Below are 12534 nucleotides of genomic sequence, written 5' to 3' on the forward strand. Positions count from 1 at the left end.
CACAACATGCTCCACTTGGGGGAGGGGGGTCATCTGTGCTACTCAGTAGCGCAGATGATCCATAGCCTTGCCCTCACCCCCAGATAGCTGAAGCCTCCCTTGCTGTTGTGTTTCTACCTACTGCTGCAGACCTGCTGTCACATGTGATGTCATGCAGATGGGAGTGGTTTGGGGGAAATGGCCTCCCAGGCTCAAGAATGACCTGTGCTGGGTGGAATCAGCCCCACAGGCCAGAGGATCGCCACTCCTTTTGTAGTGCGTCAGCAAAGTGAATGTTAACGCTGAAATTTTTCAACAAACAAATGGGGTTTGCCAACCCTGATATACAAAAATGTTCCAGGCATTGTCCTATGCCTCGTTGCAAAGGTCTCACATTTTACATTTTGTGGTTGGGGGGAGTGAGAGAGGGGCTTTTTAACATCCACGCACACTGATTGTGTAGGAGTGTTTGCAGAAAATAGCTTATACCAGATCTCAGTTGAATCCACCACAGGAAAGATGCAACTTTGTTGCTAGTAAAAAAGGAAGGGCAAATGATGGAGTTTTCAAGGACTAGCAAATGAGGCAGAAGCAAGAAAGAAAATTGCACTAAAGTGGAAGGGAAACAGCAGCTCTGTAGGACCCCAGAGATTCCTATTGCCTGGTGTCCAATCAACTCACTTGTCTGTTACAGCTTTGACATCACTCATTGGCTAAAACCACAAACAAGGCTGAGAGGGGCCAGGCTGCCTTATCTCACAGAAGTCAATTAGAAGCTTTGCTTGGTAACATTCTTTCCAGGAAGGCTAGATACTTATTGTCAAATGAAATCTCAGAGTTTGGGGTCCCTGCTGGCTGCGGTGCCTGGTACATAAGTAACCCCATCCTTGCTTCTTGGCAGGCCTGCTCCCTCACTTCCAGCACCAGCACCTCCTGCTTCTAGAAAAGCAATTGCTCCCTGGACCCAAGATGTGCCCAAGGTGGAAGCAGCCCACCTCAGGCAACCAATTGCAGTGGGTCTTGTTCTCCAATGAGAGGAAGCCTCAGAACGTAGCATAGACCAGTGCCTGGTTCACTGACATGTAGCTAGTAAGTACAGCTCATTGTGATCCTCATCCCAGTGTGTATCTGTGTTCACACCCTAAGCAACAAGAATTTACACCAAACGAAAATGGAGGGAGGGGAAATGAATCCTTTCTTGGTTAGTGACAAAGGCTTTTCTGTGGTGGCCCCCCTGGGACACTCTTCCTAGGGAAACAGGCCTCCTTCTTGGTTGGTCTTTAGAAGAACTGTAAATATGTTCTTCATTCCAGGCTGCAGTTAGTTCACAATTTTTATGGTGTTCTGTTTTAGCAAATGTCATACATGGTTCTCCCCCCTCTCCATTTAATCCCCACATCAATCCTGTGAGGTAGGTTAGGTGGAGAGGCAGTGACTGGCCCAAGGTCACCCAGTGGGCTTCATTGCTGAGAAGAGATTTGAACCCTGGTCTCTCAGGTCCTAATCTGCCATTCTAACCACCACACCACACTGGCTCCCAATCTACTAGAGAGTAGTACTATGAAACTACTAAACTAGTAAATCTCTATAGTTGCTCTCTCTCTTTTGTTATTTTCTTCTCATTTTAATATTTATTGTATAATGATGATGTTTGAGGTTATAAACGCCTAAGGAGGGTAGGTACCCCAAAAGGTAGGCTAAAGAGCAGCTAATACATAAATAATACCCCACCTGCCAAGCAAACTCTGTCTCTATCATCTATGACTCCTCCATATATTATCCTTCATTCCTTGGCACCCAACTAGCTCCAAAACAGATTGTCAAAAACAAGCCAAACATCTAGTTTGAATAGGAATGAGGATTTGACCACGTACCACAACATCTGAGTTTGTGCCATCTAAACTGATAGGGATTTGGATGTGCGTCTCAGGTTGCTTGTTCTGGGAATAACAAGGCAGTTTTTGTGTTGGGACTCCTTGCCAGTGTTTGGCCAACAGACATGTTCCTGTCTGGATGTTGCTGCAGGGATGTTGTGGTATCATATTATTTATGAGGGAAAGCCCAGGAGGCCTTTCTGAAGGCGTCATGCGGTGTTATCTCTGTGGTATTTAATTGATGCCACCCTTGTTGCATGATGTGGAGGCTGATTGCCAGGATGTCTTGATTCTTCCTTCTCTGCCTGGCTCCCTCCCAAGACAGTGCCAAATATGCAGTTCAGCATATGCCTACTACGCTTTATCCTTTCTGCCTGTGAAGAGAGAGCAGGAGAACAAAATGGTAGAAGGGCCAGGAGTCGAGACTGATCAGGTGGCTCCAACAACATCTTGCCAGGAGTGGGGAGGAATCAATGCATGAAAGCTAGAGCTGGAGAGAGCAGGCTCTTGGTATGCTACACAAATTGCAGAGAGTGGGGAAGTGAGGTAAGAATACAGAACCACAGTGGGGCTGGTAGGAGGCTGGCATGGGATCCAGTGTCTGTAAGCACCACCCCACAGCTGAAGAAAAGGAGGAACTTCTTATGGTGGCTTAGGAGAGCCTTCACCAATGTGGTGCCTTCCATAAGCTTTGAACACAAGAATATCATAAAATAAGAACAGTCTGCTGGATCATGGCCAATGGCCCATCTAGTCAGCATCCTGTTCTCACAGTGGCCAACCAGATGCCCCAAAGGGAAACTCACAAGCAGGATTTGAGCACAAGACTACAACCTTCCCTAATCCTTGACAGTTGGCCATTTCTGGCTGCTGGGGCTACCTGGCTCCATCAACACCTGGAGAGTGCCTGGTTGAGGAAAGCTGACTTAGAGGAAAGCACTCTCCCCTCCTGCAGTTCCCAGCAACTGGTATTCTACGTATTCCTGCCTCCGACTGTGGCAGCAGAACACAGTTATCATGGATAGTAGATGTTGATAGCCTTCTCCTCCATGAATTTGTCCAATCTTCTTTTAAAGCTATCCACGTTAGTGGTCATCATTGCGTCCTCTGGGAACAAGTTCCACAGTTTAACTATGCACTGCATCTAGTAGGACTTTCTTTTATCAGTCCTGAATCTTCCAGCATTCAGCTTCATTGGCTGTCTATGAGTTCTAGTGTTATGAGAGAGGGAGGAGAACTTTTCTACATCCACTTTCTCCATGCCATGCTCTAAACCCTTCCCATGTTTTGTGGGTCCCAAATGGATACATTTGGAGAACCAGAATGGCCCCTAAGGAAGCCTATTTTCCAGCTGGAGCCTCTTTTCCCTTCCATTGACTACTGTTGTTCTCGTGATCTGCTCCAGATGGCTTCACTCTTCTCACATTGACATTTGAATTCGCCTGAACGCTTTTTGGAATTTATTTTAGGTGGAAGATCTACTTAAGCAGAAGCTATAATTCTTCTTTAATGAGCCACAGTCCATTTCTGCCTCGCTGAAGGACGTATTGGGGGCTGGTGACATATTGCTTAGGCCAAGCCTGGTGACTCATCCCCCTCCCACCCAAAAATCACTCTTTCAGGGAGATGGAATGAGGTTGGAAAACAAGAGAATCCGAGTCCATATCAAAGGAGAATCACACTCACTGCAGCATGAAGTGAGGAGGACGTTGGCAATTTCCATTCAGTTGCTTGCTCCAACCCACCTAATGACCAGGACTCAGACTTGAGGCTGTGGGGTCATAGCTGTCAGGGTGCTGGGCCCCTTTAGAAATAAAATCCATCCTGGCACTCCAGGCAGTGCCAGGCAGCTGTGTCCACCTGCCATTTAAATTTCCCACAACGTTCCAGGGTGACACTATATTTGGGGCAATCTGGGAAATTAAAATAGACCTAGAAACTGAAACTGAAACTGATGCTGCCACCAGGTGAGACCACCAGGGATACCATCAAAGGGCACTTTGCCAGGTCCCCCTTGAACCTGGAGTCAGGCTTTGCTGGTGGCAGTGAATTCAATGAACTGATTAGGTGTTGAACAATGAAGAGGTACCTTATTTTTGGATGTCCTGAGGCCAGGGCTGCAGCCCACCTGCCATTGGCCAAATAGGCAGGCAAGCTGTGATCCACTTCCTAGGCCAGGTGAAGGTGAAAAGGGTTCACCCAAGCCCAAGAAAACCCCTCACCTCCAGGGGATGCAAGTTTACAGACATTTTTTCCTTGTTTTTTCCTCTGTTGCCAATGTGCCTGTGTGACAGAACAGGGGAGGGGGAATTTTCTTTACTGACAGACCCCACCCTTTTGTATTGCTCCCCCCCCCCCGAAAAGAATTGTGATAGTTTGCCACCAGGTGGAGTGAAGATTCTGATGAAAATCTCCTTCCAAATGTTCAAATATAAAAGGAGGACAGATTCTTGGATTTTAGATAATTTTTCTCTTGAGTAGATGTTTCCATAATGACAATGAGTGGGGTTAAAGCCTCACATATTTATGGGAATCTGTAACCAGTAAATGATGGCCTTCTTCCTAAGATGGTTTGTTATTAAGCCAAGCAGAGAGATTAACTCCATTTCTGATGTCCGTTGTCTTCGTGGCAAAACAGAAATGTACTCAGGTGGCAGTTCCACCTTCTTAACAACTCTGTGCCTGCATAGTGGAAGAGCTAGCCAGTTCTAATTGGATGCAGCATTGTGAAAAAGAGCTTAACTCCTAGATATTTATTCAGAGACAAAGCACAGGATGTATCTTTATTCATGCTTCACGGCAGGAGTTCAAAATTCCCACATGCTCTAGGTGGCAGTGCTGAGCTATGTCAGAATATAAGGTTTCATCACAGCCTCAGAATCCTTCCTCTGAATCCATTACACAAAGACAAATTTCACTTCACTGCAGCCAACATTTACTTCTTCACACAACACTTATTTAAACAATGGAATTCACTCCCACAAGATGTAGTGATGGGCTCCTTTAGGAAGCAAGGCAGGATAAATAATAATAATAATAATAATAATAATAATAATAATAATAATAGACAGCGCTATTTTTCTAGTAAAAGAGGTACCAGAACTCACCATGAATGTCTCTCTTGTTCTCTTATAATGGCAATGGTGCCCACCTTAGAGGTGCCAGAATTGAGTTCTGTTAAGTTCCAGCTGAAAAAAAGCCCTGGCAATGGATGTTTTTTAAAAGGATGTTTTAAAAAAGGAATTTATTGCCCTCAGTTGTGGAGGCAGAGCATACAGTAGCCATTGTGGTTAGTAGTCTTTGATAGCTCTCTCCTATCAAAGACTACTAGCCACAACAGCTACTGTATGCTCTGCCTCCACAGCTCAAGGCAATAAATGCTTCTAGATACCAGTCGCTGGAAACCACAAGAGGGGAAAAGGCTCTTGCGCTTGAATCCTGCTTGTGGGCAGGACATCTGGTCAGCCACTGTGAGAACAGAATGCCGGACTAGATCGGCTCCCCTTTATCCCAAACTAGAAGCAGGGATTTTCTGGTGTTTTTATTTCATTACCTTTGACCACTATTTGCTTTGGTTAGCCAATAGCTCCTTGGCTTCAGCAGCTAAGGGTGCTTCTGCACCAAGTGTGTGGTTTCCCCCCCCCCTCCCCCAAATCACAAGTCTACAGATACGCAACATATATGGTACGTCATGCAAAATATAAAAAAAACACCATAACTTTATGCCATGAAAGTCTTGCTAACCCCAAAATTAAAGATGAATTGCTAGTGTATCTCTAGGCCCTTTTATTTACTTATAAAAAAAAGTTTTATATACTGCTTTGTCATGAAAATGTATCAAAGCGATCTACAGCAATAAAGGATAAAACAGTACAGTAAAGGACATAAAAAAGTTAAAAGCAGACATCAATTAACCATTTTGGAAGGATGCATTCTTAATTGCCAGCAGAGGCCTGGCAGAACAGAAAAGTTTTCAGCAGGCATTTCCTCTAAATGTGGAGTGGAGGGGGGGTTGTTTGTTGCAATTTCTTAAAAATATATAGCAAAATAATACTATAATATGGGTGAGGTCAATGCCTATGTCATTTGATCTTGATATGGTTGAGAGTTCCCTCCTCAGCTAGGCAAAACTGACCAGAATTATTCAGGAATTAATACACCATATACGCAAGTTGACTACATAATAACTTCAAACCAGTGCTATTTTTCTAGAAAAATAGGTGCTGGAGCTCACCCTTGTTTTCTTAGAATTGCAATGGCGCCCACCTGAGAGATGCCAGAGCTGAGCTCCTGTGTGAGCTCTGGCTGAAAAAAGCCCTGCCTCAAACTCTTAATATTCAAGAAACAGACATGGGCTTTAACAACCATTTCTGACCATGTTCCGGTCAAAACTGAATTAGACTATGCCTTTCACACAAAACAAACCCAATCCTGGCAATTAAACCCTTCACTTCTACAAAGCAGGTTTGCAACAGCAACAAAAACCCAATAGATGACATAAAACAGGGGTTGGGGTTTTTTTTTGTAATTCATCAGCTGGAGGCTTATTCCATTGATCTGGTATGGCATACACTGAGGGCAGTTTTGAGAGGTACCTTTATACAGGAATGGAGTTGAATTAAGAAGACAGGACAAGAACAGAAAGAGCTTTTATTCCAAGAAATTGAGAATTTAGAACTAAGACATAAAAAGGCTGGGAGCAACAGGGTATACCGAATACAGATAGGTAGCCGTGTTGGTCTGCCATAGTCAAAACAAAATAAAAAAATTCCTTCCAGTAGCACCTTAAAGACCAACTATGTTAGTTCTTGGTATGAGCTTTCGTGTGCATGCACACTTCTTCAGATACACTGAAACAGAAGTCACCAGACCCTTCTATTGCAGTCGTTAAGAGTCAACAGGCTCATCACAGCTATCTGCCAATCACCCAATCCCACCACCCTTCTGAGTAATACCCCTCCCCACCTTCTCACTATATAGAAGGGTCTGGTGACTTCTGTTTCAGTGTATCTGAAGAAGTGTGCATGCTTCTTCAGTGAAGAAGTGTGCATGCACACGAAAGCTCATACCAAGAACTAACTTAGTTGGTCTTTAAGCTGCTACTGGAAGGAATTTTTTTATTTTGTTTAGGGTATACCGAATACTAACTAGGAAAATAGCAGAACTAAATTCCTTAGAGGGAAATAGAATTGCAGGATCCCCCAGTATATTAATCAGTGGTGTTATTTTTTATTAATATTGATAAACTAATTAACTTAAAATATGTATAAGTATCGTTTTTAAAAACTGAAGTGGTTTCCAATAATATCTATATATAAAATTTTTAAAAACTCAGAGAACATCAACTAACTAATGGGCATAAATGCATTCTTAATTGCCTGCATAAGCTTGTCAACATAGAAACATATTCAGCAGGCTTTTAAAGACTTAAACAGAAGGTGCCTGCTTAATCTCTATCGGCACAGCATTCCGCAAGATTGGACCAAAGACACTAAGGGCTCTATTTCATGTTGATGGCAAATGAGCCTTGCCAATTCAAGGGCAACCAACACCACGCCTGCAGAGGATCTCAGTGACAGAGCCAGGATATAAGGGTTTGGGTGGTTGCTAAGGTATCCTGGAAACAAATTGTCCAGGGCTTTGTGAATTAATTCAAATACCTTGAGTCTGGCTCAGCAGTAGATGGGCAGCCAGTGCAGGTGTTATAGCAATGGTATCACATTTTGTGGGTCATGCCCTCCCCGCCCCACCAGCAATCTGGCTGCTGCATTCTACACCAGCTGGAGCTTGGGAGCAGACCAAAGGGCAGCCCCATGTAGAGAACCCTCCGATAATCCAGCCTTAGGCTCATCAATGCATGAACTACACTGGTCAGGCTGTGTCCCTGTCAATGAACGGTCTTAGCTACTAAACTAAAGCTGGAAAAGTCACAAACAGAATCAAAAACATGAAAGTCATAGTAGTAGTATTTAAAAAAAAAAAAAAAAGCCAGGAAGAGGCAATGTGCAGCAGGAGGAAAACATACTGGAACCTTTGGAGCAATTTTTTGGCTATGTTCTGTCTGCACAGTCGGAGGCAGCAATGCTTCCAAAAACCAGTTGCTGAAACCCACAGGGAAAGTGCTCTTGTGCCTGAATCCTGCTTGTGGGTTTTCCCCAGGCATCTGGTTGGCCGCTGTGAGAATGGGATGCTGGACTAGATGGGCCATTGGCCTGATCCAGCAGCCCCTTCTTGTGTTCCGAAGCTTTTGTGGGCTTGCTTCTTGGTGCCAGCCAATCAGTGGGTCATATAGACACCCCCCTGCCGAGAACGGAATGCTCAGAGGGGATGGAATGTTGGTTGCTCGTCTGCTAAACATTCTCACCATTTTGTTACCATTTATGAAGGGGTTGTGATGAGACGCATTGGCTAGAATGCTAAAATAAATAACTTTCCCAGACTATAAATATTTAAAAACCCTTTGTCTGAAAACAACTCGGCCTGTTCGGTCATCACACTTGCGTCAAAATGTCAAGCTCTCTCGTTTCCAGCTGCTTCCTTATGGGGAGGGCTCAGGAGCACAGCAGAAGATATTTGGTGCTGACTTGGACTGAGCCAAATGTGGATCCACAAATGCAGGTATGAGGAACCTGTAGCCCCGTCCCATCCCAATACCTGATGTGGTTGACCTACAACCCAACATCATCCCTGGCCATTGGCCATGTTGGCTGATAGCAGCTGACCAACATCTGAGGGCCTTCCCAGAAATAAGGGGTCAAGTCCCCTCCTTTCTTTCTTTTTTAACAACAATTGATTCTCTGGGTAGGCTTGAGGTCTCCTTCATCAGGCCCCAAGCAAGGATAGTTCATTTTGGCATTACAGAGGATTGCAGAGCAAAATACCCACATTGCTTGGGTAAGATTGATCACACTGACATCAGCAGTGAGTGGGGAGTTTGCCACAAGGGGAAAATCCTTTCCTAACCTCTCTCCTACTGCAATCTGCTTTGATAACTGATCTGGAAAGGGACATGCTTCATGGAGAAAGGCCATAATTCAGTGGTAGAGAACTTATCTTTCAAGCAGAAGTTTCCAGATTCAATCCCCGGGATCTCCAGTAAGAGGTGGGATTGTCCTCTGTCAGAAATTCTAGAGAGCTGCTGCCAGTCCATGTGAAAAATATTGAGCTAGAGGCATGGGCGTAGCCAGGGGTTTTGTTGGGAGGGGCAGAACCTTAGTTTGCTATGCATTTTTATTTAGTTTTATTGATAGGGGGCAGCTGCCCCTCCCTGCTCCCCCTTGGCTACGCCCATGGCTAGAGGGATCAATGGTCTTACCTGGTATAAGCCAACTTTCTATATCCTTCGCCCTTACACACACACACACACACACACACACACACACACACACCCTGCCCTGAATTATGTTGAATGGAAGAATTGTTGTTCACAGCTCTATATTGCAAAGTATATTTATATTTATCGAGTATGTTCCTTTCTTCTGCTTGGTAGAACCACATCCCAGAGCCAGAGATGGTCAGATGACCATAGAATCATAGAATTGTAGAATTGGAAGGGACCCAGAGTGTCATCTAATCCAACCCCCTGCAATGCAAGAATCACAGCACTCATTGGTTCCAGATCTCGGAGCCCTTCTGAACCCTTCCAGATTAGACCACCCAACAAACCAGGGCTCCCCTGCATTAACACCATGGACTGAATCCTCCTCAGATGTTGGCCTCTGCCTTTTCTTGCCTCACTCTTCAATGAACTAGGAGGTGAGGCTGAGCTGCCAGTCTCTTGAGGTTTGCCACCTGAAGTCTAGCTACTTAGGTCTAGTTTCTTACACAGTTTTGAAGGGGGGGGGGTTTGCCTCCATCAGGAGTAGGATCTACTGATAGATCACTAGGTGCTTTGCAGTGCATTGGCAAAGTTTCCTGACTCCAAAGTGCTTTAACAAGAACAATAAAGCCTTTTTCTCTCCCTCTCCTCTAAATTGAGCTGTTTGAATCCCTTGCCTGTAGTAGCTCCGAAGCAAATTTGTCCTTGCCTCTGCAGGCCACGCCAGAGTGTGGCTCATGGGGTGCAGTTAGTAATTGATGACACTGCCCGCCAGCTCCCCTCTCCCCACCTGGCTCTGGTTAGTAGGCCTTGGGGTTCTAGCACAACACAAAGAGTGGAGCCTGAAGGCTGCCCACACCTGTTTCAAATCACAAATCCGTCAGCTTGAATCAAGGAAGCAAATATTTTCTTTCCAGGACTTGTTGGTGTAGAGAATAGTTTGAAATAAAAGGGCAAGATAAGAAGACATGGATACTAAAACTGAATTTTAAAAAGATCAGACTTGATGCCAAATGTAGATCTCATGTTCTGAAGGGGCCATCACCTAATTCAAAAGGGGCTTGAGACATGTAGGGTGGGGGGCTGGCGGGCTGGCTTGGGTGACCTTGTAAATGGCCTCCACAGCAGCCTGCACAGCTACCAGAAACCATCTCACAAAGAAGGGCCTTCATGATGAAATAGCTAATGGTGTCATGTGAAATAAAAACGAAGACCCTGGGTACAATTACCATCTTTATTGTCACCATCCTTCTCATCCATAGGAGCTTGATCGTATTCCATAAATAAAAGGTCTTTTTAATACCTCTAAGAAGTTGTGTAACCTGGAATTTTTCAGCATGGACCAAACTCTTGGGAATCATTACCCCTAAATATTCTAAGGCAGCAAGTCAAAGTTTTGCATTTTACATTGTACCTCTGGCATGAAAGTCATGAGTAGTATTTTGGATTTACAGAAATTTATTTACAGTCCACCTACAGTGCCATATTTCCTGATTACATCATTTTATTATTCATTTATTAAAATGTATATACTGCTTGATTGTCAAACAAACAAACAAACAAACAAACCTCAAAATGGTTCACAAAAAGAATCGCTTCTGCAAGGGAAACTTCTTATCTCAACCACCTGCTTGGGTTCTTTAAGAGTGTCAACAAACATACAGATAGAGGAGATCTGGTTGACATGGTGTACTGGGACTTTCAAAAAAAATTCAACAAGTACCTCACCAAAGACTCCTAAGCTGAGCAGTCCAGGAATAAGAGGAGAGTGCTTGTTCTCCAAGTGGAGAGAAGTAGAAAGTGGAATTCCCCCAAGGATCAATATTGGGACATGTGCTTTTTAAGTTGCTTATAAACAATCTAGAATTAGGAGGAAGCAGAGAAATCAAATCAAGTGTGTGGGAATAAAATTAATTACTAACAACGAGTGGATAAATGAGGAACAGACAGCTTTTGAGTATGCACTCTGGCAGCAAGACAGAAGATGTCTCGACATAAACTTGATCTTGGGGGACTGGGGGTGGGACAGAAAGATGGTCCCTTACTCTGGACTTCTTCTCCCGTTATTCTGCCATGCTGCAGGGCAGGCAGGTTCTATCCACCCACCTGGGTTGAGGCCTCTCTGACTGAAGCAGAGAGGAAGAACCACCCCCTGCTAAACCTAAAAGCTTGTAATGAATTATGGGGCAGACCTTCCCCCATCTCTTTTAAGGGTTGGGCAGGACACACAGCAACCCTAAAAAGGGGACTCTGCTGCACTCTGAGGTACAGTTCTGCCTACCTGAAGGGTCTGCAAAAATTGCAGCACTTTGTTGTAGTCTTTGAGTGTGTGAGGGTTTTTTCCTCTCGATCATTTTCCCCTCAAGGATGTTGGGTTTTGATGTGAAAGCTTCATGTTTTCACATCAAAGCCATCGTTTTTAACTATAAAATTTCAAACCTTTCTGTGTCTGTTTCCTGAGGAGCAGCCCCACTTTCCTTGCCTGAGAAGTTTGATTTGTGAAATGTGGCAAGACGGAACGGAGGTTGGGAGGGAAAGGGTTTTATTTCCCAGGGCCCAAGATTGCTGCTTTCTGTCTTCCACTCCCCATGGAAGAGCTTAGGTTACACCAAACAAACCTCATTTGTTGTAGACAGCTTCCAATTTTTGTTCCTGACGAACACACATTAGATATTTTACTCCTTTGGGTCAGCTGGTGGTTTGTGAGGGAAAGGCTGAGTGTTCCAGGGGTTGGAATATCAGCTTGACTAACAGCCACCACAGGCATGAAGGCATTTTGGGGTGTCTCTCAGCATCGGGACTGTCTAGTTTTCAATTATGGCTCTACTGCTGCCCTCCCCGTGGCCTTCAAACTTCAGATGGAGACACAGCGGCTGTAGTCTTAACAGAAAACACACACCCGCATACAGCTCTCTGCCCTTTTGCTTGAGGATTTTTGCTTGTCTCAGGTTGTGAGACTTTCATGGTGAGCACAGCCTGCTGCTCCACAGGTGAACCTTTGCATGCTGCTAGGGAAAGGAGCAGGCCTGATCCTGGCATCTTCTGACCACTTCTCCTCCTTCATATTCTTTCCCCACAATGTCCCTATCGGTAAGAGCTGCCTGCTAGTTCCTTAACTCAAGCCATCAGGCAAGTTGTGAATTGAATTTCAGGGGGGAAATAAGATGCTGCAGATAAAGGATGGTTTTGCCTCACTCCAAATGTCAGCCATGTTGATCTTTTACCCCATATGGTGAAAATACTCAGAGGGCTGAGGAAGGGTGAGCAGTTGGGAGACCTGGGATAATTGAGAAGTTGGGAGACCTGGGATAATTCGGCAGTGACAGCTCATTGGCTTTGACTGGCCACTGTGAGCCTCAGACA

The sequence above is a fragment of the Podarcis cretensis genome, assembly GCF_951804945.1.
Source record: "Podarcis cretensis genome assembly, chromosome: 8".
Lineage (NCBI taxonomy): Eukaryota > Metazoa > Chordata > Lepidosauria > Squamata > Lacertidae > Podarcis > Podarcis cretensis.